Source organism: Pleurodeles waltl, chromosome 11 (assembly GCF_031143425.1).
Source record: "Pleurodeles waltl isolate 20211129_DDA chromosome 11, aPleWal1.hap1.20221129, whole genome shotgun sequence".
Taxonomy (NCBI): Eukaryota; Metazoa; Chordata; class Amphibia; order Caudata; family Salamandridae; genus Pleurodeles; species Pleurodeles waltl.
This window is the reverse complement of record NC_090450.1, coordinates 469,446,894-469,459,110: the sequence shown is the minus strand read 5'-3', so window position 1 is coordinate 469,459,110 and position 12,217 is coordinate 469,446,894. Positions and strand designations below refer to the sequence as shown.

The window sequence follows — 12,217 nt, the reverse complement described above, 5'->3', positions numbered from 1 at the left end:
AGGCACCTATGGACTCCTTCTAGGGTACTCGCTATGGTCTCCATCCCCTCCCGCACCTCATTAGTCATCTGCTACTGGACTCCTATCCCTTGCCATTGGGAGACAACTTAGGGGTCCCCCGAGTCCACAGCTAGACTTGGACTGGCTGATGGGGCATTTACTGTGGGTGGCGGTTCCTCTGGAGACCCTGCATGTCATCCCTTACCATGTCCGGAAAAGAAGATTCTATGAAGTCCAGGAGTTGCTGGAAGGTGTTATCATCCGTCAGGGGCAGGATGTCATCACCAACAGGAAGGTCATCCAGGACAGGCTGCTGGACAGGAGGTGTTGTTTGTCAATCTGCAATGAAAGTTTTTTTTTTTTTATGAAGATCTATGATAGGTGTGGCCAATAGTAATTTTTCTGATAAACAGACTTTATAATCATTCACTTTATATTACACATAGATGTGTTGAACTTTGTTACTAACAATAAATGAGGGCAAGGTATGCTATTTTTGCTTTGCAAATGGCAACATCTGTACATTGTTCACAGTACCACTGTGTGACAAGGGGCCAATTTTGTGTCATTGCAAGGCAGTTACGCAGCTTGGTTGTCTGTCCTGGCTGAAAGGGTTAGCGCATGTAAGGGCCCGTTTTAGCATGCTGCTGGATGTATTTTCATATAATGGCTATATTGATTTAAGGTTCACTTATTTAAACTACTACTGAGAACATTGCACCATGTCATAATGGTGCCCGCACTCCCTCTAACAATTACTCAGCCCACAACTCCTGACCTGAAAAAGTGATGTTAGTTTGGTCATCTATTAATTTTGGTGCCTTTCACACAGTGAACCACACCAGTATGACTTGCAGTGCTGTATTGCATGGAATTTATACAATCATGTGGCCAAGGACAAGGGCTCATACTTGCCACACATCCACACAAGTCTATGCAGAAAGCAACCTTTCTACTGCATGAATGGGTAAGGGCATGTACTTACCATGGTTTACTTATTTGCGTGCACTCATGTGATTTCCTACCACACACAGTCATCTCCGGAGTCCAGACCAATAGGCACTGTGAACCACCTCTGGACAGCCCTTAATTTTCAAATAAAAAACACGCCAGTGCTCGAAGCTTTCCTCTTAAACACGCTGGTGATGCAATTAAAAGTGCAAGCACATAATACTGAGGCAGCGTAATCCTAAAATCATCTTGAGCCTCATTAATCTATTTATAGCCACTCCCTGCCCATGCAGCTCACTCTTGCAGCTTCCTGCTTTTCCTCTTTCTGGCGTTTATTTGTTTTTCTCTTCCTCCGTCTTTCTCGCATGTCTTTTGCTCACAGTAAATGCTTGAGATGGAAAACTAAGTGCCGGTGCTCCGCACCTTAAACAACAAGCACAAATTGAGCACTGCCTCTGAAGGGGATAAGCACAGTCACACTTGTAAATATGTAACCACTGAAGCGCAACCCATTTTGTCATTACCCAAGTTGTTCCTCTGCCTGGTATCACAAATTTCTTCACTCAGCCCTGCTCACTTCTACCTGTACATGACTCCTCTGTCTATCATCATTTGGCCCTAGGGCCAGGACCTACTCTCAGATATTGATGACACTCAGACCATACATTGACTCTCAGAAGGCATGAACACAACCTGCATTAGTTACAATATGCAACTGCCCAACATGCCTACCTGTGTGTCAGAGCTATGGCTCATGATGAACCTCACACGAGAGTTGTGATGATAATTTGTAACATGTACCTACCCTGGTTGCCCACATGACTTGTTCCAGATACCACCCTCTCCAAACATCCCAAAATCCTGCCCATCATCCTGGACAGCTGGCTCATACTGTCACTTCACAATTTGCTAGTTAAAATCCACCTGCTTTGACATACATATCATATTCAGACTTTTCTACTTACACCTTCCTCCTGACCCAAGCTACATCTTCTGCCAGGCCCCCATCACATGTCAAGTGTGGGGCAATTATGCCTTCTTCTTTGCCATCCCTACACAACTACTACAGAAGTGCAGCACTATCAAACTGATGTTTTTTTTACCCATAACTGTTTGAAAGTTCTCTCCTAGTTTGTGGAAAAAAAATGCACAAAAAATCAGTCATCCCTCCCTTTTTAAAAAAAACCCAAAAGGTTACACACACCTCAGTGGCTAACCAGAGTGTGTTTAGGAGACTGCTTAATTTAAATTGTGTTTGGAAAGTGTCTTCATCACTTGTTTTTGCCTTGAAAAAGCCAAATATCTAAGTGTGCGACATGCAGTTGCTAGCGCACCTGGTCCTTAGTAAGTAAACTTACAAGGGGACTCGTATAGGTTGATGAACCTTTTGATTCACATGGAGTATCCTAGCTACGGTGTAACCAATGCTCATCAATAATCACTACACAAACCAATTACCATTTAAGCAAAACATTAATCAGTATTTATCAACGCCAACATTCATGAATAACCACTACTCAATATACGTTTTAGCAATTTTATTTCCCTATTAATTACAATGCTAAGTCATGAGGTTAATTATAACTTTATTCAATTCCACTTAAGATTAATTCTTTAGTTACCACCAATGACATATATTCTAATGCCTCGACATAAGCCAATAACGATGAACGTGTTAACATGAGTAGCAAAGTTCAGCAAATCAGTCCGTCAATCATTTGTCACTGTTTTATGTCAACGTCTTAAAATAGGAACCCAACCTAACCCAAATTAGCATTAGCATGTGGGACTTCTTGCGAAAACAGTTTGGAACATGAATTTGGAAAAACATCTAGCTAGGAGAAAAACTATTTAGACAGCGCAGTTGGTACCTAGAAAGGAAAGGCACAAAAGTCAATCAGTCACATTGTCATAGCTACCTATCCACAGTATGGATCAGCAGCAAAGTCAGTCTTTGGCATCAAGCGATCAGCATAGCATCAGGCTCTCGAGAACTTGAGCCCCATGACAGAATCTCGAATCTCTTCAAACATCCACACCTAACCTCGAACCTCTATTCTCTCCATTAGTTGTGAAGTCCTGCCCCTTTGTCACAGCATCTTATCAAAGTCACCCAGACTATCCCCCAATTCCTAATTGTCAATTAGTCACCGGTTAGGACTCTACCCAATAATTTCAGTTCTTCAAATCTATGAATTCTATCATTATGCGGTTACCAAGGTGTTGATTGGTTCACTGTACGATGTTCTCATCATCCGGCTCGTCAGGCATTAAAAATGTTGCATTTTCTTCTTCAGTCGGTGTCTCCATTGTTCGAGTCCTGGGAAAGTACATCTCATCTGCTTTACACAGTCCTTGTTACACTTATGATTCCATCATCTCCTGTCCGTCGGTTCACGCATAGGATTTTGCTGAGCTGATTTTTATTAAACAATTAGCAGTTCAGGGTCCGTTCAGCACATTAGCTTCTCGACATTGCACCAATAATTCAGCTTCTGCATGAGGCCTGGCAAAACTAGGCCACAACTTTGGCTAGGTTAACTCTACAATATAATGCAAAACATATGTTATATATCTCTCAATATGACATATTACTACATTATTGTAATACACTTTCTATATTTCATACATGTTATTCATATTATTAGTACATTTTTTAATCTTGGTGACCACTCTCTGAGGGCACATTTTCAATGTGCACATTAATATCTCTATATTATTTCTTTCTACAATTTATTATTATTATTCAAAATGCATAAACATTCATTAATATTTCTAATTAACATATTGGCTTTAACAGTCCCTCCTCTGATGACTAATTATGTTATCACACTACTTTTCCCATCAATATTTTCATTGCTCAATTTCTTCAGTATTTTGTCTCCTTCTCAAATCTTCCCTATGAATTCTTTCCCTGTTTCGTTCTTCCCTCCTCTGATTATTTTTAGACCTTTTCAATTTAATCTTTTGACACAATTTACATGAACCCCATAATCCTAATATGCAAGCAATCACAATTAATATTCCCTTTATGATTTTTAATAACACCCCATTTCAAATATATTAATATTTTTTTAAATATATTTGTATTGTTTTTAAAATGTAACAAATAAGCATACAAAGAAGAGATAAATACAGGTGATCAAGTTACATGGCAGGTAGTGACATGTTCTGCTCAGCCCACAGCACCCAGGTCAGGCCCCTCCAGGTATAGGCTCCCAGTGGTGCCCTTCATCGCGCGATCAGGGAGTGGCGCGCGCTGGTTTGGTATGGCGGGGCACAGGGAGAGCGTTTATCCGATCGACCTTAAGAAATTAAGATTATATTACTAGGAAAACATAGGTGTGAGCACAGGTCTGGGGGTGGGGTGCCCACCCAACGAACGCCGCGGGGAGGGGGGGGGCACGCAAGGGGGGGAGGAGGCACCGAGCCGTTTTTTTTTTTTGTTTTGTTATTGTTCATTGTTATTGTGTGTTCCCTAGTTAGAAGTATGTTGAGCTTTCCTTGTGCCCGTGTTGTTCTGTGTGCTATGAGACGCACCTTTGTTGTGTTTATGTTAATATGAGGTAGTGTTAATGGGTTTGTAGTGTGCAGTCTCGGGGATTGCCGTTTTGTAGGATATTCATGGTGGGCGTTCGTCGTCTTTGTTGTCTATGGTTGTTACAAAGGAGTTCCAGGTGGTTAAGCCTTTAACTGGAATCCCCCTGGACAATAGTAGCTGCAGTGTGTCTGCCTCAGCTTTGGCCCATCGCAGCAGCTCAGAGCGCCACATATCTATCCCAGGGGCGGCCGGGGCCTTCCAATGCATGGCTATGAGGCGCCTGTATATCACCAGTGCCAGAGCTATACATCTTAGTGACTGTTTCTGTTTTTTAAGACCTGGAACTATCCCCAGTAGGCACAGTTTGGGTGTGGGGGAGAGCGTGATGGCCGTCCATTCCGACAGCATAGTTATTATGTCGTTCCAAGTTGTATGAACCGGGGGGCAGTCCCAGGTCATGTGATAGAAGTTGGCGTCAGGAACAGAGCATCTGGGGCACACCTGGGTTGACTGAGGGAACATACGCGTAATACGATGAGGGGATAGGTATGTTTGGTGCATATAATTAAACTGGGTGTAGCGGAGACGTGGGTTGCGCGATACCTCTTTTATCATGTTCATGGCTTGGCTCCATGCGTGTTGTGAGAGTGGTGCAGTCAGCACGTTGTCCCATCTGTTTTTTGCTTGTTCTTGTCTGTGTTCTTGGTGGGCTGCTAGGATCGTGTATGTTCTGGATAAATTTAGTGGGGAGTCTATGCTGCCCAGTATGTCGTGGAGCGTGGGAGCAATGTTAGGTTATAAATTGCCGCAGTTCCACCAAGAGCGTATTATCTGCCTTACTGCTCCGAATGTTATGAATCCACCCTGTCCCAAATCATATTTTTCGGCAAGAGCATTGAATGTTGGGAGGTGCCCTTCACTATATATGTCGCCGAATGTGCGTATGCCTTTATCAATCCATCCATCTAGCCCAACCCTTGCTGCTATATTGGCAAGTTTCGAATTAGCTAGTAGTGAATTTTGGGGGAGTACGGCGGTTTTGGGGCGCCGGCTAGGACGTAGTGGCCCCATATCCAGTGCACGATTTTCAATAATATATTGCGTGGGTGTTTGGGGTGCTCGCGATTCATCAGATATTGTAGTAGCCCTGGGTTACCCATTGTGGAGAGAATCAATTGTGATTCCGCGCTATCAGGGCACCCAAGCCAGGTGGATATCCACTGTATTTGGGCGGCTGCCTAGTATAGCTCAAGTCTGGGTGCTCCCAGTCCTCCCACGTTCAGTGGTTGGTATATTTTAGTTAGTGCTACTCGACGCCGGCCGGTGCCCCAAATTAAGGCTGTTAATAGGCTATTCAGTGGTTTGAACAAGGATGCTGGTAAAATCAGCGGGAGGGCCATGAAGTAATATAATAGCCGGGGGAGGATTATCCTTTTTGCTATGGCCACTCTGCCTAGGGGCGAGAGCGGGAGCGAGCACCAGAAAGGCAGGGAGCCTCTGATGGATCTGATTGCTTGACCTAGGTTGCCCTCCCTAAGGTCGCGTGTATCGTGGTATATATTTATGCCTAAGTATTTGAAAGTATTGCTGCACCACTGCAGATCGCCCGAGCTGGGAGGCGTCCTGAGTGCTTCAGGGACTGGGCGCATAGGGAAAATACATGACTTTGTCCAGTTCACCTTTAAACCGGCTAGTGCGCCGAATTCACTCAATAGTTTCAATAGTTCTGGCAGAGTTTCATTTTGATTACGAAGGAATATGAGGGCATCATCTGCGTATAATGATACTATGCGGTATGTGTGAACGTCGCGGATGCCCCATAAAGGGGCAACCGCTCGTAATCGGGCTGCTAGTGGTTCGATAGCAAGTGCGAACAGGAGTGGTGACAGTGGACATCCCTGTCTGGTTCCCCTTTTTATGTTGAATGGTTGGGAGATCATGTCGCCAGTTTTGACTCGTGCGGTGGGGTTAGCGTAAAGCACCCCCACCCAGTCTATGTATATCCGTCCGAATCCCATGCGTCGAAGTGTATCCGTCAGGAAGGGCCATCCCAACGTGTCAAAAGCTTTTTCTATGTCTAGTGACACTGCAACACGGTGATAATCGCCCTCTGGGGAGTTTGCCATTAGGCGCAGTAAATTCCGGATGTTGCTGAAGGTGCTGCGACCTGGTATGAAGCCGGATTGGTCTTGGTGGACCAGATATGTCATATATGGGAGTAATCGATTGGCTAACAGTTTACCTAATAATTTACAGTCTGTGTTAAGTAACGAGAGTGGTCTGTATGAGCGTACATCTAGTGGGTCACAGCCTGTTTTAGGGAGTACCGCTATTAGAGCCTCCCGGCAAGTGTCAGGCAGTTGGCCACGCTTCAGGGCTTCAGATAGCATAGCGAGATATGGAGTTAATGTTTGGGTCGGGAACGTGCTGTAATATTCTAGGGGTAACCCATCGCTGCGGGGAGCCTTGCCTTGTGATAGTTGTTGTAAAGCCTGTTGTATTTCCATTATGTCTATTGGCCTATCTAGGTCAGCTGTTTGTGTGGCAGTCAGGCAGGTCAATGTGATATCATTAAAAAACCCATTCAGTGATTCTGTGGGAGGTGTTGGGAGAGCTTTGTATAGTGTACTATAATACTCTCTGAAAGCGCAGTTTATATCAACTTGCGTGTTTACTATTAGTCCTGTGTCAAGGCGGATGGCCCCTATAGGAGAACTCCTTGGTTCGGGACGCGTGAGCCATGACAGAAGTTTGCCTGACCTATCTCCCTCCGCATGCGCACGTGCCGTGCAGTGTCTGAAATTGAAGAGCCTTAGTCGCTTATCCGTTTCGTGCCATTGTGCTCACGTTCCGGTGAGCTCAGCTTGGGTAATTGTGCCACAGGCAAATTTACATAACGAGGAGTGGATTTCATCCTCGAGCTTGCGGAGCTCACGTACCAGTGTTTGGCGTACTCCTACCGTTGTTGATATGCAAGCACCTCTTATAACTGCTTTGTGGGCGTCCCATTCATTTGCTCTTGTGTTCGTTGATCCGTCATTGTGAGTGAAATAAGAGGAGATGTGTGTGGCTAGTACTTTTCTGAATGGCGGGTCCTGTAATAACTGTGTTTGCAGGCGCCAAGTTGGGATACAAGCGTGTGGCCTGCCCCACTTGATATGTGCAATAAGTGGGGAGTGATCTGAGATCACTCTGGCAGTGTATTCGATGCCTGTGATTCTATGTATCAAGTCATGTGTGGTGAGAATGAGATCTATGCGAGTGTGTAGAAGATGTACCGGGGAGTAATAGGAGTATGTCCTGTCTTGAGGATGTAAATGTCTCCAAGAGTCTATCAGGCGGTGGTCCGACATCCATAGTCGCAGAGTTTGAGAGTTTTTAGCTACAGGAGTGACCGCTATGGGGTGGTGTGATCTATCCATGTCTATCTGTGGGACGCAGTTCATATCCCCACCCCAGATGCATGTTGAGAGTGAGTTGTTTGATATATGCAATATCGTTCTTTGTAGAAAGCCGCCCTGACCAGCGTTCGGGACATATAGTCCATTAATCCTCAGCATCTCTCCGTCGAGATGGGCTACTAGTTGTATGCACCTGCCGTCTCTGTCTGTTACGCTGCGTTGCACCACATAGGGAACCCCTGGAGCTATCCAGATCAAGACCCCCCTAGCGAAGGATGAATTGCCAGAGCCGTAGACTTGCCCCGCCCACGATTTCGCCAACCGCAGGATCTCATCTGAGGGGATGTATGTTTCTTGAAGAATGGCTATTTGGATGCGATGTCTTTTTAGATGTGAATGGATTCTGTTGCGCTTGTTTATTCCTGCCATGCCTTTTACATTCCAAGTCATTATATTGTATATCGGTTCCTTATTCATTATGTTAATTAGAGGTTTAATGTGTCAGCGTAATGATCCGGGGATCCCATCCCCAGTGTCGTCTATGTAACGCTGTCGGCACGGCGCGCACACCCCCAACCCGAGCCCGTCCCACAATGGCACGGGGGCCGCCCCATCCCCGAAAAGGGGAGATAGTGCAGAGGTGGAGTGAAGAAAATAGAGAGGAAAAACAAAATACAACACTAAAGGATATTTCGGGTAAGGCCCGAGTTGAAACAAAGTGGCACAACCGGTGCCTAAACAGCAGTCCAGGAGGTTAAGTTCCATACGGGTATGAGGTTGATGGGGAGCGTGGGTTAATTGAGGTTGGACCTCCTATGGCCCACCTCCAGGATAGTTCTTTCCCTGTGCGCGTTAAGTTGTGGTCGCGTCTCGCGGCGACCGTCCGGCGAGGAGCCGGAGGGGCGGTAGCAGCTTCGGCCCCAGTCCAGGGCAGCCGCGCGGCTCCATTCGTGGCTACGCGGGAAGGGGGGCCCAGCCCCCCCTCACATGACATCTGGAGAGAGCGCGGTTCCGGCTTGTGTAGAAACATTAGAGTTCGGCAGCCGAGCGTGGGGTGAAGACGGGGCCGGCCAGGAGAGGGGAGAGGGATGGGCTGGATCCCCCCCGGGAGAGCCATTGTCGGTGTCATCTGCCTCGCTTCTGGTGTGGGTTGGGGATTGGGTGAATGTGCTAGTTTCCTTTAAGTTTTGTGCTTGATCGGCTTCCATCTGTGATTTTGTTGGTCGAGATATTATTTTGGGTTTCTTTTTCCTTCTGGCTTTGGGGGTGACCCATTCTTCAGTTTGTTCTTTTCCTTTGGGCGAGTTGACCAGGCCCTTTGCGTGAATCCATGTCCATGCGTCCTCCAGAGAGGGGAACATGAGTGTTTTATCGTCGGTATCAATACGCAGGCGGGCTGGAAACACGAGTGAGTAGATGATGTTATGTTCCCGCAGCAGTTGTTTTATCTTGACGTATGCCGCTCTTTTACGTTGCACTTCTATTGTGTAGTCTGGGTAAGTGGAGATCGTGCTGTTTTCCAGGATGATTGGGTTAGCGTTTCTGAAGTGCTGGAGGACAGAATCTCTTTCCCTGTGGTTAAGGAACCGGGCTATCAGTGGGCGTGACGGTGCTCCGGGTCGGGGGGGTTTGCCCGGAATTCTATGGGCTCTTTCTATTGCAGGGGCTTTGGCGGTGCCTTGTATGTCCATAATGTTTTTCAGCCATTTCTCGATGAAATCTTCGGCTATAGGTAGTTCCAGGCGCTCCGGGATGCCTACAAATCTGATGTCATTGCGTCTGGAGCGCCCTTCCGCTTCTTCGGTCCTGCGGTGCAGTTGTGCCAGCTCCGTTTCCATTTGTTGGATTTTGTTTTTCATGTCTGCTATCTCTGGTTGGACCGTTTTTAATGTTGATTCTGTGTTATGCACTCTGTCTGTCAGTTTACGGTGATCGTCGCGGAGCAGCGAGACCTCCAATGCCGCGGCGTCTCTTTTCCCTTCCAGTGAGGTCTTGGTCTCCATTATTGCTTGCATGATTTTGTCAAACTGTAGGGAATGTGTTCGTAGAGTTTCGCTCAGTTGGAGCAGTGTTGCCGCTTGCGTAGCAGAGTTTTCAGTGTCATGGAGGGATTCCCCACCAGTGGGGGGTCCCGGTTTGGGGAGCTTTGGCTTGACCATGGTGCCCTCTTCTTGGGCGGAATAAGTAGAGTTAGGTAGGATCCAGAGGGGGTTCCAGGAGGATTAGGTCGGACAACTTGATGTGATATGAAGATGCAGCGTTCGGTGCTACTGTTGCGGGGTTCAATGAGTAGTAGTGTGAAGTTTAGTACTGTTGTGGAGCCAGAGGTTGTCTGAGATTGTGTTATTAGTGCAGGCTTAGTTTTTTTCCCTTGCCTCATCTGTGCGATCCACAGTGTCCTCGTTGGTGCAGCCTCTGCAGCAGCAGCCTCCGCTTGTTGGAGAGCAAAGGTATTATCGTGTGCCAATGGTGTTTGTTGTAGTCAAGAACTTACTACTTAAGGAATTTTGTTTTTCTGGTATCTAAATAAAAAAATTAAAAAAATTTAATTTTTCCTTTTTCGCCTATACTCCTTTTTTTTTTTTCCTTTTGCGCTTTACTTTGTTCTGGGTTTCTCCGAGGTGGTTTTTGTAGCTAGTCCTGGTGCACACACAGTCTCCGCCTCGGTGCAGGATTGTATTTGCCCATTCTTTATTGCTAATCTAGGCCCTCTTGTTTTCCTCGTGTGGGGGGAGGGGGAGCGGGGGTCAGTCACTACAGGTAGGCCATATTCTTCGGCCCAGTCGCAGCGGGCCCAAAAGACAAAGTTCGGGCTGCCCCAAGCCGCATGGGGCGCGTCGTAGAGTCTCTGGAGGTCCGGGCCCCCCGCAGACGGCTCCGCACAGCACAGGGCCACTCCGGGGGCGAGCGGCTCCGATCGGACAGAGCCGGGTTCGCGCGCGGCCCGGGTCCGATCCCACGGGGACCCAGGGCTCGCACGCCTCCTCCGCGCGAAGACAATCAGGCCGGCGGGACGCAGCTCCCTGCCCTGGGGTCGGCCCGTCCGCCACTCGCACCCCGGGCCGAAGCCGCCCGAGCCGACCGCGATCAAGGCAGAGGGCGCAGGAGGCGATCTGCGTGACCCCATTTCAAATATTACTAAGCCAATTCCCCACTGAAGCAAATCCCTTTCCAACCTTTTCCCAAATACCTGGTTCTTTCAATTCATTCAAACCCTTCCTTGAGTTGGTCAGATTAGTATGTAAGGTGGTCATTATGACCCTGGCGGTATTAAAACCGCAGGGCCAAAATGACGGGAGCATCGCCAACAGGCTGGCGGTGCCTCCCGGTGTATTTTGACCGCGGCGGTAGCGCCACGGTCGCACCGCCGGGGCCGGCGGTTTTCTGCCACAATGGCCCCGGCGGATGTAATCCGCCAGGGCAGCGCTGCTTGCAGCGCTGCCCAGGGGATTACGAGTCCCCGACCGCCAGCCTTTTTCTGGCAGTCTGAACCACCAGGAAAAGGCTGGCGGTACGGGGAGTCGTGGGGCACCTGTGGGCCCCTGCACTGCCCATGCCACTGGCATGGGCAGTGCAGGGGCCCCCTGACAGGACCCCATGCGGCTTTTCGCTGTCTGCTGTGCAGACAGTGAAAAGCGCGACGGGTGCAACTGCACCCGTCACACAGCCGCAACAACGCCGGTTCGGGGGCCGCGGCGGGGTGTGGCCGCATTGGCAAACGCATGGCGAACGCATGGCGGTCAGATCTTGGCGGGTGGCATTCATAATGACCCCCTAAGTCTCTTATCTCTTTACTATTGTTAGGAATATACGAGCAGCAATGCCTAGAGTTAATCATTTTACAGACTCCGCCGTCCTTCGCTAGAAGGATGTCTAAAGCAAGGTGATTTTGAAGCGTCATAGCTCTATCCGCTGCTAATTCTGTATCTATCAGGAGTATTGGCTCTGTAAAATTTGTCAGCATGTTATCCACAATAGTAGACAACTTTTGTATCTTGATTGAGTTTAGGATGACTCCCAGTGAAGGAATCACTGAACCAAATATCTCTCCCACAATAGCAGAAGAGGATTCCGTCCTCTGTCGCTTATGATGTAATTCAGTCAACCTTGGAAACTTCTTTAAGTCATCTATCTGATAAATCTTTGGGAAAACTATTTCCAAATAACATGTCCCATACTATCCTCTTGGAAGACGATAATAAGCATTAAGTCCACAAATATAATAGATACCAGGAATCGCAGGGTCCTGACCATTCAACATAAAAGTCCATTTACTCTGAAACAAAAACACATGCCTACATTCTCTCATTACCACAAATAAAGT

General features: G+C 47.3%; 1 long non-coding RNA gene across 1 annotated transcript in view; it reads right to left on the bottom strand.

The window, feature by feature from the left end:
* Window positions 1–2,498: 2,498 nt before the first annotated feature.
* LOC138266634 (uncharacterized) overlaps window positions 2,499–12,217 on the bottom strand; it is a 76,537-nt gene continuing 66,818 nt past the window's right edge. The window contains exon 3 of the long non-coding RNA XR_011199588.1: window positions 2,499–3,494. This is a non-coding gene — a long non-coding RNA (uncharacterized lncRNA). The remainder of the gene's footprint in view (window positions 3,495–12,217) is intronic.